This window comes from Miniopterus schreibersii, assembly GCF_964146895.1.
Source record: "Miniopterus schreibersii genome assembly, chromosome: 14".
Taxonomy (NCBI): Eukaryota; Metazoa; Chordata; class Mammalia; order Chiroptera; family Miniopteridae; genus Miniopterus; species Miniopterus schreibersii.
The window spans coordinates 37,957,176-37,976,652 of record NC_138114.1 but is presented as its reverse complement, the minus strand read 5'-3'; the positions used below and the strand labels follow the sequence as shown (position 1 = coordinate 37,976,652).

Here is a 19,477-nt window from a genome sequence, read left to right as displayed (position 1 = left end):
CCAAACTGTTACCTTACCTGACTCTCAGTTATACCTTGAGCTCCTTGAAAACAAGAAATGTCTTATCACTGTTACATCCTCAATGCCCAGCACTGTTCCTGGCATATGGATGGTATTCAATAAATGACTGGTAAATAAGGAAATATAAAAACAAATGTCTTAACACAAAGCAGTATTAATTCAGATGTTTCTCCTTAATAGGTGAAAGGTATGTATATTCTTGATGAAAGTTCAGAATTCCTTGTTGTTGTTTTTCAAATGTTCAAAATATTACACGTCCCCATTTTTCTCCATTGACCCTTCCCACCCCGCACCCACTCCCCTCCCCAGGCCTTCGCCCACTATTGTCTGTGTCCATGGGTTATGCATATATGCATAAATATTCTTTGGTTGCCCGGCCAGGCGTGGCTCAGCGGTTGAGCATCGACCTAGGATCCAGGCGATCAGGGTTCGATTCCCGGTCAAGGCACATGCCTGGTTGCGGGCTTGATCAATGGCTCTCTCATCATTGATGTTTCTATCTCTCTCTCTCTCTTTTCCTCTCTCTGAAATCAATAAAGATATATTTAAAAAACAAAAAAAGATTCTTTGGTTAATCTCTCCCCACCCAGCCACCCACCCCTGCCTTACCTCTGAGATTCGTCAGTCTGATCCATGCTTCCATATCACTGAATCTATTTTGTTCATCAGTTTATGATGTTCCTTAGATTCCACATATAAATGAGATCATGTGATATTTGCCTTTCTCTGCCTGGTTTATTTTGCTTAGCATAATACTCTCCAGTTCCATCCATGCCGTCCCAAAGGGTAAGAGATCCTTCTTCTTTACAGTTGCATAAATGTCCCACAGCTTTTTTTATCCACTCATCTACTGATGGGCACTTAGGCTGTTTCCAGATCTTAGCTATTGTAAATTGCACTGCTATGCACAAAGGGGTACATATATTCTTTCTGATTAGTGTTTCAGGATTCTTAGGATATATTCCTAGAAGTGGGATCACTGGGTAAAAAGGCAGTTCCATTTTTAGTTTTCTGAGGAACCTCCATACTGTTTTCCATCGTGGCTGCACCAATCTGCATTCCCACCAATTGTTTTAATTCAATTCATTAGCTACTTTCCTACTAACGTAGACTCTAACTTGTATATGTGACACATTGCAATACATATCTATTTACAGAAAGAAGCCTTATATGCAAATTAATGGTGAGAGCAAAATTAAACCAGAGCCAGATTAAAGGCCTATCCTTTGTACCTGGTTAATTCTTGAAAACCACAAAGTCCTGTCACCATCAAAGAAATGACGTTCTATATTTTTAAAGTATTACCCACTTTTAGAGACTATATTCTGAAAAGCACTAAGACTATAAATGTATCTGAGATTATAAAAATCTTATAGTATGTTGGATTTTAAAAATTGTACATGGCAATATAATTTACATTTGTGCTACCCTAAAGAAGTTAATGAATGAAGCACTATGCTAAGTGCTCGTATATATTATCTCATTTAACCATCACAACAAGTCCTTGAAGTATGAATAATTATTATTACCATTTTACAGAGGAGGTAACTAACACTCAAGGTCACACATCTAGCTAGTAAGTATAGGAGCCAGACTAATACTCAAGCTCTTCAACTGCTCACAACTCTGCATTCCATAGAATATCCTCAACAAAACAACTCTAAATTTTCCAAATCACAACTGCCTAACTTTAACATTATAACATACAAAAAAATATTTATTCTTAAATTCATTATTTTGAGACGTAAAAGAAAACTGTTGCCTGGCCGGTGTGGGTCAGTGGTTGAGCATCGCCCCATGAACCAAGAGGTTCGGATTCTTCGTCAGGGTACATGCCTGAGTTGCAGGCTCAATCCCCAGTAAGGGACATGCAGGAGGCAGCCGATTGATGTTTCTCTCTCAACGATGTTTTTCTCTCTCTATCCCTCCCTCTCTTTTCCTCTCTCTCTAAAAAAAAGATTTAAAAATCAATAAAAACGTATTTTTTAAAATGCCAGCTTTTTAAAGAAATTTGTTTACCTTCATAGGTTCCAAATCTACCTTCGCACCTTAACCACTTTGAAATCTTGAATCATACGGGGGCCTTTTTATCACTAACTTTTCCCTTTTCTAAAAATTAGACTTTGTCCTCCCAATACCATAAAAACTCTGTTGGCACCCACTAACCACTGTGTTCTGCATAAAACTTACCACAGCTATTAGTGGTGGAGGTCACTGGGACTCTGGAGTCTTAGAAGACCTGAACTCTGTAAAGCAAGTTCTAAAGGTTTCTATATTATCCACCACACTAAATATTGAGTAAAAACATCTGGGAAGAAAACAAGAAAACTATGTGATTTAATACAGTAAATTTCTCTCTGCATGGAACAGCATTTAAGAAAATCAACACATGCTATTTTTGTTCCAAAAGAGTAAGGAAGCTGATTTGCAGATTTTATTTGGTTATATGCCAACAGGCTAAACATCAACACTGAAGCAATCACTGTGTTCCGTTTTTCTCAATGCTCAAAAACAACCAGGGAAAAGAACTTTATTCGCCATGACTTACTTATTAGTTAGATATTATTTCCTTTTCCCCTCTTCTGACTTTCTTCCATTCAAAACCTCAATGAATCATGGACCATGAATGGTTGTACTTATAAACTTTTTTTTCAAATTGATTTTTAGACAGAGAGGAAGGGAGAGGGAGAAAGAGATAGAAACATCAATGTGAGAGAGAAACATCAATTGGCTGCCTCCTGCATGCCACATACTGAAGATCGAGCCCACAACCCAGGCATCCCCAAACCTTTTAATGCTTGTGATAAAACCAACTTTTTAAACATATCTTACAAGACTCTTCATAACACGGCTACAATCAATTTCTCTTAGTTTTTGTCACTTCTGTACTTATATGCTATACAGGGTAGGGTAAAAGTAGGTTGACAGTTGTTCATATTATTGTATTATTAATTATTCTAACAAATTAATAATACAATAATTAATAAATAATACAAGAATAAACTGTGTTTCGCATACTCACAACTGTCAAACTTTTTCAGATTCTTGTACTCTCCATGCTGCTTGTTCTGTGGGTTGTTGTTTTTATCTTAGCCTCCTCATAGTCTCTTCCCTCTAACTAGCCCACTCCCCTGCAGCCTCCTAACCTTTACCTAATTTCTGTAAAACCTTAAGACCACAGCTTTCTCTGAAATTAAACTAGGTGCCTCTACCACATACTTCTCCTGTTACAGGTCTTATATTTTACTGTAATTCTTTAATTATCTAGTCGACCCCAGCACACTACATGCTCATTAGAAAAGAGATTATGTCTTCTCGCTCATCATTATAACTCCCGACACTTTACACTAGGCAGATAGCACAGACTCGTTTTTTTGTTGCTGTTGTTTGTAGAACAAATAAATTAAACAACAAGCAAACAGAACAAGGAGGGGGGTAGAAACTGAAAGGACAGACTGAAATGGTATTCTGATCAACAAAAATCCCGCACCAAAATCACACTCTCAAATAAATAACTGGAACTTCTGGATTCTGCCTATTTCACAGAAAGGTGAAGAATATCACTTCCACCCTTAAAACAAACAAAATAAAAGGAGGAGGATGTGCAAAATCAGACATTTTTTTAACCCATCAGAGAAGTAAGATCACAGGGCAAGCAACTAACTCAAAATCTAAAGAAAGAAGACAGACTCACTTCCTTACCTGTAGGAAACGCTGGACACCATACAAGCCAGTAAGAACTCAGTTAAAATGCTTTAAAAAATTGCTAAAGGCCAAATGTGGGCTACGGTGGGAATATAGAGCCCTTGACAATCACAGAAACAAGGAGAATTCTCTCCCACTCATTGAACCTTCTCCACAGACCACCCCAAAGGGGTTTTAGATTTCAATCAGAAATTATCAAACTGATTTTAAAATGGATATAGAGAGGCAAACGAACTACAATAGCCAAAACAATTTTGAAAAAGAACAGTTACCTGATTTCAAACTTATTGTAAGGTAACCAAACCAGTGTGGTTACTGAAGAAAGGGTGGATATGAAAAAACAAGTGTCCAGAAATAGACTCACATACATGATCATTTGATTTTCAACAAGATACAAAGAAAATTTGATGGAAAAAGAATAGTCTTTATAATTAATGGTGCTGAAATAATTAAAAATTCATGTGTGACAAACAACAAAAAGATAATACTTATCCATCTCTCACACTAGATACAAAACCTAAAGTCAAAATGAACCACAGATCTATATATAAAACCTAAAACTATAACACTACTAGAAGAAAATATAGGAGAAAATCTTTGTGACTTTGGATTAGGCAAAGGTTTCTTAGATACAACACCAAAAGCATTATCCATAACATTTTTTTAAATTTAAATCAATAAACTGGATTTCAGCAAAATTTAAAACTTCTGCTCTTCAAAGACGTTGTTAAGGGAATAAAAAGACAAACCACAAATGGGAGAAAATATCTGCAAATCACGTAACTGATAAAAGACTTTTATCCAGAATATATAATGAAACTCTCAAAACTCAATATCCAAAACAAATAACATTTTGAACAATACTTCATCAAAGAAGTTATAAAGATGGCAAATAAGCATATAAAAAAATGTTAACATCATTTATCACTAGAGAAAAACAATTCCATTTATATAAAATTGTGGAAGAGGCAAAACTTTAAGGACAGGAAATAGTTGCCAGAAGCTTAGGTTCAGGTAAGGGGTTGAAAACAAAGGGGCACAGACAAATTTTTGGATTGATGGAAATGTTCTATATTTTAATTATGTGGGAGTTACATGACTGTATGCTTTTGTCAAAATTCGCAAAATATATACTAAAAAAGGTGAATTTTACTGTATGTAAATTATATCTTCATTCCTTAAATGAAGGGAAAAAATCCATATTCCCTAGAAATTACTACCAAAATACAGCTGACAGCACTAAGTCTAATTTCTAATTATTGGCTTTAAAATATACCTACCTAAAGCCAGTGAGCAATTACTGCAGCCTTAATGAAGTTACATTAGTAAGACTAAAGATCAATTTCTTTCTTAAAACTTGAGGCTATAGTCTTCCCTAATTTAATTCTGCAGTCATTACCTAAAACTTCCATGACTTATTCAACTTCTATGAATAAAGACTGTAAAACTTAGTCTCCTTTAACTATCAACTTTATTATCTACCCCATATATAACCAAACCACACAATTCTTTGCAATGCACTCAGAGAGATATGTAAAACTCTGTTTTTAATCTGGATAGTTTTATTCTGAATAACCTTAGAAAAGAAGGCACTGAGAATAGTCCAAATTACTCTGGCAAGTCCAAATGATATTAAGCATGTCCACATATAATAATTTTTTCTAAAACACCTTTTTTCATAATTCCTTGCTAATAAACCTTAGTGACTTACCAGGGTGTACAATATATAAACTAAGTTTACCTGGCATTCAAGGTTCTCCACAATTTGGTGTCAATCTACTGTTTCAATCATATTTCTAGCACTCTGACAGAAATCCTCCATTCTGCACCGGATGGCCTCACCAGTCTTTTCATGTCAACTTCTGAAATGCCCTCTTTGAATTATCTGTTTATACAATACTAGTCATTACAAAAGACTTATCTCTCAATTCCAGTTTTTTCCTTTAACTATTTGAAGACACTGATTTCACCCTTTTGTGATTTCTTGTGCATTCATTACCTATGGTATTCATTTGACATTATATACTACCTTATATTCTTGTTTAAATGTTTCATTTATAAATGTCATCTCATACTCTATAATATAGTTTCTTAAGGATAGATGCTGTTTCTCACACGCTTCTTGTTTCTCCAGAAACACAACAGGTATTCAATAAATATTCAGTGAAAAAAAATTAACGTGGAATTTTATTTAAAATTAATTTTAAATCACTTTAAATTTTAAATTAATTCATTTTAAATTCATTTAAAGTACTTAACTTACTAGAAAAGCTTATTTTGTAGCTTGAGGAACAAGCCAGGGGCACTAGATTTTTGCTCCCTGAGATGTGCCACTGGATCACATTCATCTTTATATTTTTAGAATTACATATAGTGCCTGGCACATGGAAAACACTCAAATATTTAAATTGCATTTTCTGAGGCCACAAAGTAAGAAATGGAACTCTGGAGTTCTCTCCCAATCCTCCCGTGATTATATTAGTGCACTGAAATGTTCTTTCACGTCTCCTATTTGTTCACAGATTCTCCCCCTAAATGGACTACAAATATCACAAAGACAAAAACTGTGCTTTCCCCTCTCTCTAAAGCTTGCAGAGCAACTATCACAGTGTTGAGTCCATGAACATACGTAGGCAATATTTCTATCAGATTTCTTTAAAGTAACATAAAAGCAGCTTATATACACTTCTCTGCCCCATGTAAAAACATACTAGTTACTCTTCCTACTGGGAAGATTTATTTTTCATCATCTTTGGCACAAATTCTAGAATGCTATCTGCCAGGTCCCATGCCCCAATAAATATGCATTCACAAACAATTATGAAGACAGATAGCTTTGGGGAGGGGGCACTCTTTGGTCAGGTCCCAATGCTGGCCTGTGGTTAGGGTGAAGGGTAAGTGGGGGAGGGGTGTGGCCCTGTGATTAATCACTGCCCACTCTGCTTAGGGGTATTTATCACAGCCCGCTGTCAGGTAAATCACTGGAAAAACACCTCTTCAGTAATTAATGTGAAGTGACGGATGGACAGCCCCTGGGCCCATTAATCAGGAACATCAGCAGCCTACTGAGATTATGAATGTCAGGATGCATAAACTGCCGGTGGATCAATAGGCCCAGGAATTCATCCAAGGCACTCATTTCCGAGGCATCTCCGGTACATTAGGCTCCCAGGACCCCTCCCCCAATCTGAAATGAAAAGCAAAGCTTCAGAACAAAGAGCAGGAGCTGAGATCTGAAGTGACCACTGCAAAAAAAAAAAAAAAAAAATCCAGGAAGCTGCCCATGATAAGGGAAAGTACCAGGATAGCAACATAAGCACAGTACTGTACTGACCAAGAGGCTCTCAAAAGGCTTAGGACCCTGGAAAAGCAGGGGAACCGGGAAGATAAGTTAACATTCAGTACTTAGAGCCTGAGTATCCATCTTAAGGGTAATCCAGCTTCTTGCTTCTAATCTTTTTACCAATTTTCCTTGCCCACATTTTCTTTCCTTTCATATTGGCACCACTAATAAACAGTAGAGAGAAGAGAAAGAAAATTCAATTTCTGCTACCTAACAACCTAGGTAAAAATTTCTATTTAAGAGGAAAAAGAATAAAATAAAATCATTGAATTATCCTTGAATTTAATTTAGCCTCATCCCTCATTTCCATGACAAACTGGGAATTGCCAGCAGAAGTACCCACAATGCCTTCAATTAAGAAAAAGGTGGTCTGCCTAATTCATTAACATTTACAAAGCATTCTGCCAATATAAGATAGAGGTTAAAGGTTAAACTGTGTGGTGGGATTCCAGCAAAATGAAATTACATCTTAATTCTATTTCTTCTCCATGTCAAACAACAACAAAAAAATTTTCCATCAAAAGGTTCTGCTCAACTTGTAAAACAGTATGGAGATGAAAAGAGAATTACTGTTTGATTGTCACCCCAAGTTTAGTCAATTTGTATGGGAAATAAGGCTGTGCTTTGGCCTCATATTGAACACCCTCTAGGCTGGCAGTGACGGGAATGAGACTACACTTGCTGCCACATCCCGCCAAACCCCAGCGCTGTGCTTTGTGGTCAGACTCAGGCCAGGACTGCAATCGTTGGTTAGAAAGTGTCTCAGAGTTACGGCTGCCTGTTCCGCTAAATCTCATTTCATCCTACTGATGGATAGATGGACAGATGGCTGCTTGGTGAAAGCAGCATTATCAGATGGAGCCTCTGAATGATGGATAGTCCTCTTTGTACTTTCTCCAAACCACCATCGATCCAAGCCATATTTCAGTGGTCAGAAGCCCAGTAATATTAACACACACAATCAGGTTAAGTTACTTGCAGTATAAACCTCTAAAACAGAAATTCTAACACCTCTGCTTTGCTGTCAAGAACTAGGCTGAAAATGTTAGTTTCATTCTTTCTAGCTGCTAACCCAATGAATTCCAACAGCTCAAAGCCCAAAGGGAACAGCTGGGCTCCATTCCTAGGAGCACTTGAAAAGCTAGCTTGCCTGCCAATTTTACTAGCCAGTTCTGTGAAATGAACTCTGCAGTAGTAGAGTAGTAGTGAGCAGACCTGTGAATATGTGTATCTAGTGAAGTGTGAAGCTATTAGAACCATAAAAACCACAAAGAGTTTATCAGTGATATGATCACTAACCTCAAACACGTAGAGCCTTGGATATACCAAGTGGACCTACCAACGTCAAGGAAGGCAATTAAAACTGGAACAGATTAAAATTTTGTCTTTTGCACATAATCCTAAAATGCTGTTTCTATCTAGTCTGCCTGGCTGGCTTCTTCTCTCTTGTGTACACATCAAATCATAAGTACTAATCCTTGCCTGTTTTCACAAGCACATTTCTGCATCCATTTGCTCTGTCACCTTCTAGACACTCATTTCAGCCTGTCTGTTTGGACTCCATGCCCTCTTTGTTCCTTCCACATTATCCAGTGCTCTCAGACAGCAATTCAGACTTGTATAACTGGACTCTGTATCAAAGTTACTTCCACTCATGTGGTTGGAAGAAATGGACTCTGACTCCAGCTTTGTGATATGGAGTCCCAGACCCACATGCCCTATTTTTCTAAGCTGATGTATCCCTCAAATGACTGCTTCAGTCAAAACTATAACCCAAATCAGCTTGGCTTGGCTCCTAATCCTCCCCTTCTTGACTGACTTGCTGCCACCCTGAACCTAATACAGAAAATTTGTCCTCGCTTGTGGGGTCAGAAAAATGTCTCAGTGAAGTGGCAACTGTCATTTTTCTTGCTACAATGGTAGTATACTTTAATACTTTAATATTTATGCCTAACAACACCTATATCCCTGTTCCTAGAAGAAAAAAGAAATCACGTGCTATTTATACATCCTACTTAATTATAATAAATCAAGAACAGCACTGCCTGTCACATAAACATTAAAAAATTTTTACAGACTCTTAAAATTACATTACTGAAATCAGACTTCAAAGTCCTAAATTTTCAAAAAAAGGAAACTGAGGATTTGAGGTTGTAATATCCATGGTTAGATGGATATTAAGTAGCAAAGGAAGACTGGAACCTAGATTTCAATTACAAGTGCTGTGTTCATTCTATTATATTTCTCAGACATTTCATTTTCATCCATAGGATATCAGAGGGAATGGGGGGTAATGACGGTTGAGTGCCATTTGTGTGTGCACTGGTGTGTTTTGCGGGAGGAAGGTGGCCACAAATAATCAAATTTGGTCATTCATACTATTGTGCTTGCCATCAAAGCTGCCCATGGGATCATCTAAGAGCCAATCACTATCTTAGAGAACAAAATTACATGAATCCCTGACAACTAGAAACTTCTACTCTTCTTCCTTCTTTATGTATTTGTCCCAGTCCTATCTAGACAGCTGTAAAGAAAAAAAAGCAGAAAGACATTTGATACAAGTAAAATCTGAAAGCAAGAGTCTCCATATCTTAAAACTAAACAGAAAGAAGAGCAATGTATCCACTTCATTTCCAAGAATGCCGCATTCTGGTCCAATGCAGAGCACAAGTTGGCTGATTGGACTTCACCCTCTGGTGGCCAAAATGTGTCACTGCTGCATTCCCTGATTGCCAAGCTACCTCCATATTAATCTTTATAAATTTATAGCAGAAAAAGACTTTTAAAAATCATGTTGTGCCCTGGCCAGTGTGCTCAGTTGGTTGGACATCGTCCCATGCACCAAAAGATTGACAGTTCAATTCCCGGTCAGGGCACATGCCCAGGTTGTATACTTAATCCCTCGTAGGGGTTGTGCAGGAGACAGCCGATCAATATTCTGCTCTCACATTGATGTTTCTCTCTCTCCCTCTCCCTTCTTCTCCCTTCCTCTCTAATAATCAATTAAAAAATCATTAAAAAAAGAAAATCATGTTGTATAACCTAATTTTGGTTGAGAAATTTATCTAAGACTTACAGCTATTTGAGTAGTGAATTATTTTATCACCATCATAGCTGCTTAACCAGTTTTCCACCCACTATGTGCTCAGGATACACTAGCTGAGCAAAGTTTAATCAGGAAGTTAATTGTGCTATAAAAAAAAATCACATAATACACATAAAAAACAAATGTATTATCCACACTAATGCTCATCTTCTTTACTATAAATGATCAGGATGACTTTTCCATCCCATTCCCACAACAGTGTGCCTCATACACTGGACAAGAACTCTACTATGACTATTCTGAGCACCAGATAAAACATTTCTCCTAAGAACTGAAAAAAAAAAAAAGCACTCCCCCAGAAAAAAATAACTCTTGTTAGGTAAGTAATAAGGACTGACAATTCTTTGAACTCTTATTTCATTTCTATATACTCCCTACGTTCGTAGAAGGCTGTTTTATTTGCATTAGCCAAATACGTTTTAGAATAATCAATTTTTTATACTCATTTGCAAGGCTATCTAAAGCCAACACAAAGATCCTTTCCTTTCATTGAAAATAGTCTTTTTATAGAGTGTCTATTTGGTTAAGAAAGATCTATTAAGCAATGACTAAGAGAACAATGACATATTTTTCAAAATCTACTGCTGTGAACCATGTTTAATTATGTTTTCTGTTTCATTAAGGTTTAGGTCCTACAAGCAAAAGTGAATTAGTGGTAGAGTAGTACCAATATTAGTAGCAAAGGAAGAGAAAGAGGAAAAAATAACCAGCTACCACTTAATGAGTACTTACGATATGACAGGGACTGTGCTAAATATTTTACATATATTATCTCATTTGATTATACTATAATACTATGAGGTAGCTATTATTATCTCAATTTTACAGATGAGAAATCTGAACCTTAAATAACTTAAGATCACACAGCTTCTAAGTGTTGGTAAGGATTTCAAAGACCCTGCATTTAACTACAATACATACTGTCTGATAGCGGAATGGTCTCTCACAATAATACAATAATTTCATAAGTATTCACAATTTGCTTACAATCTGTATAGATGTAAAGCAACCAAAAAGAGTTCAAAAACTGCTGGAGTAAAACAAGAAAACTAACAAGAATGAAAGAACTTTCATGCTTTCATGGCATGTCTATTGCCAATAACCTTCCTGACTTAAAAGTGCCGACAATAATAATTCACTATTGTCTCTGAAACTTCCTCATTCACCTTGCCTTACCCTCAAAGCCATATGGCGAAGAACCTCACCAGGTGTCAGGAGAGGACTCCATCTCTTCTATTCCCCATAAGAATAATCTCTATACTTCTTAGTAGAACTCCCCCAACCATTTCAAAACATTATCCTTTTCTATGTACTTCCCTTTCTCCAGAGGCACACGTGAACATGGGAACAATGACCAGTGAAACTGATGACAAAGTTCTTAGACTGGAGGAAGCTTCAAAGCAGAATGTAGAGTGTACTTTCAAATCTGAATGTAAAAACACAAGAAACTTGTACATCAAATATCGACTGCAGATGTTTTTTTCAAATGTAATCTTAAGCAATATAAGAGTTACAGTATTCTACTATTAGTCTGCCTTGGGCATTATAGCTTTTGCTGCTCTTCATGCAGCTGCACAAAGAATACATCTCAGGTAACTGGAAGAAACATTTCATAAAAGAGCTGAGTATCAAGACAATGAAAGATACAGGATACATGATTCCAGTAGGATCTTGGGGGCACCAAAGTACATAAACAAACTATGGCATGAAAAGGTTTTTCTTAAAACACAATTCATGCCCCCAACTTATTTTACACTCCACTGGCTATAGCTGTCATGCATCAGCACCAACTGATTTCATGCCTTATAGGCTGGGAAACAGTCTGCAGCTTAGTCTCTTTCACACTCCATTGACACGGTAACCCCATGGTTCACCAAGTTTAATGTTAGTACCTATTACTATGGGCCACCTCAAAAGGCAGTCAGATCAAAGCTTTAATATAGCTGAACAATAGCAATATAATATGTAATAGAAAGATAGAGAGAAAAGTCTGCTTCCTACTCCGTTTATCTACCTTGGGCAGCAGTTGGGGAGTAGGGGGTGGAGAGAGAAGAAAAATAACTCCCTCTTAAAACTTCTTTCCTATACTACACACCTAAAGGTTGGTCTGTGTTTCTAGACTTATTTGAAATTAGTTCCTCTCCTGGATCTATCCTGGGTTACGCTGATATCCTATGGTAACAATAAAAGAGTTGAAATGGATAAGGCTTTGGGGGCTGTGCCTAAAACTTGACATGCATTAAACTTGATCTTTCCCCGCCTTTTGGACATACAGACTATAGCTAATAAGCAACTAAATAAGTTTTGAAAACACAGACTTAATCTGAGCTAAGTGTTTTATGTATATTATCTCATTTGATGCCAACTACATACTAAGAGGTAGCTATCATTATCTCAATTTTATAGATGAGATATCTGAAACTTAAGTTACAGCTTTAGTGTTGGTTAGGATTTCAAAGTCCCTAACTACTACAAATTACAATACATGCCTTCTAAAAAATGGGATAAAGCAAAGCATAGCACAGTTTAAAAAATTAATTAATTAGAAAAACAAAAAAAAAACACACCAAAGTACAATAGCAACAAAAGAAAATAATTCTAGAGATGGAGTCCCTATGTTAGAGATATAGTTACAACTCGGTATCTATCTCCTCCCTCCCTGCAGCTATGCTAGCAAGTGTAAAGGCTAAATCTGGCTGGTAAGAAACTGAGAAACCAAAAGACTTTAAAGCAAGTTTCACTTTAAAGCAGGCAAAGAAAATATTAAATAATTGATAAATAAGAGCTTCTCTTATAAGCAGATTAAAAGTTTACAAATTAGAGTTTCAAAAACAAATAGTTACCCTAGAACAATAATATCTTCAGAACAATGCTCCTTTAAGGATCAGGAAGCCTGTAGAGAGTGCTACAGACAGCTTTCAAAGAATAATCTACTAAGCACACATGGCTGAGGTACTTAAACTATATTCTAATCTATTATTATTATGATATCAAAAGAAAAATAAATGTTAAAGGCTGATAAAAGCTAACAATAGGTAACTGCATTTTCTCAGTCAAACAAATATTAAGTGCACATACTGTATTAAGATCTATGGTTAGGGGCAGTGGAGACTGCCAAGTAATAACATTGTTTGAACTGCATGAATAATGTAGCCCCCCTTTAAGTTTTCTCTACTGAATTGGGAGGATAAGAAATTTTTTTAAAGTTATTTTAAAGTAATATATAATAGCCAAATAAAGAGAAAAGCAGTAAATAATAAAAACCCAGAGGAGAGATATCACTAAGGGACTAGAACGGTTGAAGATGTCATAAAGCAGGTGGAATTGGAATCAGACCTTCATTTTTTATTTTATTTTTTATTATAGTTGGCATACAATATTTTATTATACATATGTATATGTTGTACGTATGTATGTAAAATACGTACGTATTTTATTATACATATGTATATGTTGTACATATACATATATGTATATGTTGAACGTATACAACATAGTGATTCAACATTTATAGACCTTACAATGTCTTCCTTATGATCACATCATTACGAACTAGGCCTTTAGAAGACAGAGAATTGAAGGGAAGCATTCCAAGTAGAAGGAATAGCCTAAACAATATGAAGAGGGAGTAAGGCAAAAAGTTTTGCTTTGGAGGCAGTTATAGAAATTATTCTAGGTAGAGTCAAAGGTTTGGTGTTGGGAAGTAGTGGAAGATTCTGCAGAAAGATTGTTTTCAGCCTGGAGGGCCTTCAACACTAGGTTTAGGCTTTCAATATCCTAGGCAATGGAGAGTTGGGTCTAGATCCTACAGACAATTTCTGAGAAATGATACTATTAGTGTCTCCTCCATACCTTCCCTTACTCCATTTGCCCTTTCATTTACACTGTCCTCTTTTTAAATATGGATCATTGGTATAAAGATGATAAGACAGCACACAATCTTCACACTGACATCTCTCTTATGCTTACTTAATCCAATTGTATCAGTGACCAAGCAGTGACATATTTAACCAAAATCCAGAAACAGGATCAACAGGAGAGACTGCCTCTAAAATAATGTGCTCCAAGTCTAATCTCATACTCAGAATTAGACATGATACCTAGGGGAACCATCAAATACACTTACTATGTATAGCTATTCTCATACCAGAGAAAGAATTGAACCAAAATCTGCCCCAAATTAAATTCTACTCCGCAATCCAAATAATATCCAGTAACTCTTGCCTTTGATGTCTGATGAAGACTACTATAGTTGTTTAACTGTCTCTGAAATGATAACAGTTGGTGGTATGTGTGTATATACACACATATATATGTTAAATAAATAAATAAATAACAATACATACATTTGTCTGGGATAAAGGCCCAGTCATTTTGGCTCTAGATATGGTAACTGGCCTTACTACCATTGCAATAATGTCTTGATAAGCCCCATCCCTATTACTGTGACTTTCATAGTCTCATTTCCTAGCATGAAGTGATATTTCTAGTCTCTTCAAAAATTTTTAATTTATCCAATCTATACTCTCATCAAAAAAACACCTAACCTTACTGTTTGATGACAGAAACAATAACACCTTGAAAGGAAAAGTGAAACACACTATTGCTATCCCACCCAACCCCCCAAACACTCTAGCTGTTGATTTCATCCTGTTAGTAGAGCTAACAAGAATAGACTCCATTCAAATTGTTCACAGAACCTGGGCTGCTTCGTTCCTCTCTCATTTATTCCCCTCTCCATTTCCTCTAACGTACACAACTGCCTCACTCTGCTGTCCGTCTTCCCCCAACTGTTACCCAACAATTCATAATAGGCTGTCACAGATTGTCATTACTGCGTTCGGGGACTTGAGAAGTACTCTTGTGGGACACTGCAGTGTGTTAGTACAGCATTTCCCCGGACGCAATGTCACTCTTTATAGCCAGTTGCAAATTAGTTTCCTCTTAAAAAAATAATGCTCCTAATAAGACAGGTACAAGGAGATTTTAAATAACCAAGATTAAAACTCACTTTGGTTTGCTCTGAGATCTGATACATTTCAGAGTCATGCACAATGAAATCCCATGCCTCTACTTATATGAGCCATACAAACCATCTAGGAACATCTGAAGTCAGCTTTCTGATGCTAACAAAAGCAAAGAGACTACCAAAAACCTATCAAAGGAGAACTTTCTTTCCCTTTTTCTATACCTATGGCTCCTCATTCTTAGATTCTATCTGAGAAGACTTTAAGTTCAGCTCTCAACATCAACATTTACTTCTCACTCGCTGTGCAAAACCTTATTTCAAAGAAAATTCTACAAATCACCAATATCATTTCATTATAGTTTCCATCCAATTTTCTTGCCACGTGCTTTAGCAGCAAACAAGTACAATTATCTTCTAACAGATGCTGTGACTGACCCTCTTGTTACCACTAAAGCTTTCACCCTACACATCAGCTTCCCAGTTGCCACTAGATAGATACACATGAGAGTGAGAAGCTGAAAAAGACTGAAAAGATCACCAGAGGATGTAGGTTAGAAAAATGTTTCACAAAATAGCAGGTCCTACCAATTAAGTCTTCTTTAAAAAAAATTTAATTGGAAATAAACAACTACAGAGTAATATTTAAAAACTGATTATCAGCCCTGGCCAGTTTGGCTCAGTGCTTAGAGTGTCAGCCAACAGACCAAAGAGTCCTGGGTTCGATTCCCGGTCAAGGGCACATACCTCAGTTGCAGGCTCAATCCCAGAGACCCAAGCTTGATCCCAGAGACCCAGTCAGGGTGTGTGCAGGAGGGAACCAATCAATGTCTCTCTCTCTCACATTGATGTATCTCTCTTCCCGCCTCCTCCCTCACTTCCATTCTCTCTAAAATCAATGGAAAAATATCCTCGAGTGAGGATTAAAAAATAACAAACTGAAATCATTTTCACTAGATACTATTTTTCATTTCCAAGTTCTTTAATAGATTATTCTGCTTTGTTTTTACTTTTTTATTTATTGATATTTGAGAGAGAGAGAGGAAGGGGGGGAGAGAGAGAAACATCAATTTGTTGTTCCACCCACCCACGCATCCACCAGTTGATTGCTGCACATACCCTAACCCTGGAATTGAACCTGCAACCCCAGAACATTGGGATGACGTTCCAACCAACTGAACGACCAGGCCAGGGCCTCATCACACTTTACAAAAGACTTAAATGATTATCTAATTCTTTAACCCTTACAATAACAACACATCTTTGCTGATCCCTATATGCACTATAGGAAAGTTAGAGCTTAAAAGGATGTTAATTCTGTTTTACCAGTGAAGAGAGACTAAAGAAAGCAAAGCTAGTAATCCAACTTTGAGAACTAATTCCAGTATTTAACCAGCTCCTGTTCTCTTTACAACAAATACCAAAATTAAGAAAGACAGTGAATAAAAGCAAGAAAATCTTCCAAAGAGCCTAAGTCTTTTAGGAAACTGCCACTTTCAAACTTGTTTTACATTTTATTTTACAAAATAAAATGACGGTGAAAAAACAAAACATAAGCAAATATTTTGAGTAAATGAACAGAATTTCTATAAAATATGCATTAAGTCCTGGCTGGTATGGCTCAGTTAGCTGGGCATCGTCCCAAGTACCAAAAGGTTGCTGGTTCAATTCCCCGTCACTGCAGTCTCTATCCCTGGCAGGATGCATGCAGGAGGCAGCCAATAGATATTTCACTCTCACATTGATGTTTCTCTCCCACTCTCCCCTCTCCTTTCCATCTCTAAAAATCAATAAAAAATCTTTTAAAAAAATATGCATAAGTATACTTAATTGACTTACCAAGTAAGTGACATTTATTTTTTGAGTAACAAAACTCAAGGACAAATAGGTAGATTCGGTCTGAAGAAAAATGGTACAAAAATTCCCTTCTGATAGACACAGCAGCCTCACCTGGAAAATAATATTAATAAAAGTTATTTTTCTAAAAAATATAGTTACCACTTCTTTGACACATGTCTGTGTACTTAACTTACATTATCTTATTTCGTGAATACTAAGAGTTTAATACAGATTGTGCAATGAAAATACACATACACAAAGTACTTTTTAGAAACTCATCAACAAAACAGAATAAAGATATATCACCTCTCATTCTCAGAGTGTAAAACAGATGATCTCTAGTTTAGGGGCTGACTAGCAGTACAGAGATCTTTAAAACTGGGTGATTATGTGAGCATACTGAACACAAAGATCTACTGCCCTCACCCCCATTTCCACACACCAGATCCCAGAAAAATGCAAACTATTCTAGATTGAAAGTGCCCTCCAAGTACCTACAAATACCCAGCACAGCGTAAAAATAGACAGACCCACAGCAACGCACATCATTGTGAAATTCTGGAATACTGGGGGCAAAGCAGAGATCCAACAAGGTCCAAACAGAAGAAGATTCATGCTGGCTTATGATTTCTAAACAGCAACAGAGGCCCAGCCGGGCATGGTTCAGCGATTGAGCGTCGACCTAGGATCCAGGCGATCGGGGTTCGATTCCCATTCAGGGCACATGCCCGAGTTGCGGGCTGCAGCCGATCAATGACTCTCTCATCATTGATATTTCTATCTCTCTCTCTCCCTCTCCTTTCCTCTCTCTGAAATCAATAAAGATATACTTTAAATAAATAAATAAACAAACAGCAACAGAGGACAAGTAAAAAAAACAAAAACTATGCCTTCAAAATTCTGAAGAAAAGTACTTTCAATCTAGAATTTTACACTCACCCAAACTAAATCAAATGTGAGGACAGAAAAAAAGATATTTTGACATGAAAAAGCTCAAAAAATTACTTCCCATGTACTCCTTCTTAGAAAATTACTAGAGTAGTGAGAATTTCAAGTTCTTACAAATTTAGGGAAAAGACTGATTGTAGCCATAGTAAAAAGTTGCCAGAAAACCACTTTTAAATCCATTCAGTTGATAAGGACAACTTCCCTCAGCAGGCACTCCTTTACAAGCCACCCAGTCAGAGACAGATTCATTCCAATAAATATACCCGAGTGCCAACCAGTCAACAAGTAACCATGCATCTATAAATGATGTTAATCCACTTCTGTCTCTTAATATCTTCCAATCCCTGAACTCCATGCTCCCCAAAAACACTCTGTAAGATTAACAATCTGCTTTGTTCAGGGAGATTGTGCCTGATAAGATATTCTAGTGAGTGATGGTCTCATCATACTTTGACACCAAACAAGGAAATAAATCAAAATAAAGAAAGGCATAGGATATGGAACACAAGATATTCAACAGAGAGAAGACAAGGAATCTTGTTGAATGGAGATTAAAGGATGGTGACTGTGTACCAGAAGTAGAAGGCAACCAATCCAGATTGAAGCTATATGACAGAGACAGGCATACTGAAGGCTGTCACCCCATGCTCTTAGCCATAGCACCATGAAAAACATGTGAGTGAAGAAGCCTCCAGATTCTAACTCCTACCCAGCAAGTCAGCACCAGCTTTCAAGTCTTTCCAGATAAGTCATCTCAACACTGTGCAATCTGAATTCCAACAGCATCCTTAGCATAAAACTGCTTTACATCACTAAGTTTTAGAGTATATAGTTTATAAAAGTACCTAAGTGCCAAAATGGAAATATAAAATTAACGCAACCACAAATAGTTAATTTATAAAATCATTTGGACTTACAGAGCTTTTGATTCCTTTACAAAAGTAGAACAGTTTTAGTAAATACCTAGGAAAAAAGATTGGGGGAAAAAACATTAAAAATGTAGGTCTGGTTATGTGTTCATATTGTGATTATGAGTGTTTTTGGTATTGTTCTTACAAAAATTTCCTGTATTTTCTGAATTGTCTACAGTAAGCACGGCCAATGTGGCTCAGTTGGTTAGAGCATCGTCTAGTGAACCAAAAGGTGGTGGATTCAATTCGAAGTCAGGGCACATGCCTAAGTTGCGGGTTCGATTCCGGGTGGGGGCGAGTACAGGGGGCAACTGCTTAATGTTTGTTTCTTTCATACATCAGTGTTTTTCTTTCTCTCTCCCCCCCCCTCCCTCCTCGCCTCGCTCTAAAATCATTAAAACATATCCTCAGGTGAGGATTTAAAAGGAAAATAAAAATATTTCCAAACAAGAAAATAATAGTTTTCATTTTTTAAAATTTGTTTAAACTACACTTTCAAGTAAGTAGTTAACAGGTCTGTAACACATAAGCTGGCTTAGTGTTTGCACACTGAATATGCAAAATAAATTTAGTATTTAAAGAATAATTTTAGTTTATAAAAAAACACATAAACATACTTGATTTACTATTTCTATCTG

General features: G+C 36.6%; 1 protein-coding gene across 13 annotated transcripts in view; it reads right to left on the bottom strand.

Annotated features, from left to right (window-relative positions):
• The window catches only part of R3HCC1L (R3H domain and coiled-coil containing 1 like), a 71,464-nt gene that overhangs the window by 46,077 nt on the left and 5,910 nt on the right, over positions 1-19,477 (bottom strand). For 6 of the 13 annotated variants that reach the window (XM_081157675.1, XM_081157684.1, XM_081157680.1 and 3 more), the window contains exon 2: positions 16,981-17,091. The exons of 2 other annotated variants lie outside the window; for them this stretch is intronic. The gene's annotated coding sequence lies outside the window, so the exon portion shown is untranslated. Of the gene's footprint in view, positions 1-16,980; positions 17,092-18,845; positions 18,892-19,477 lie in introns of all 13 variants that reach the window. 5 more of the 13 variants (XM_081157685.1, XM_081157681.1, XM_081157676.1 and 2 more) reach the window with 1 other exon arrangement.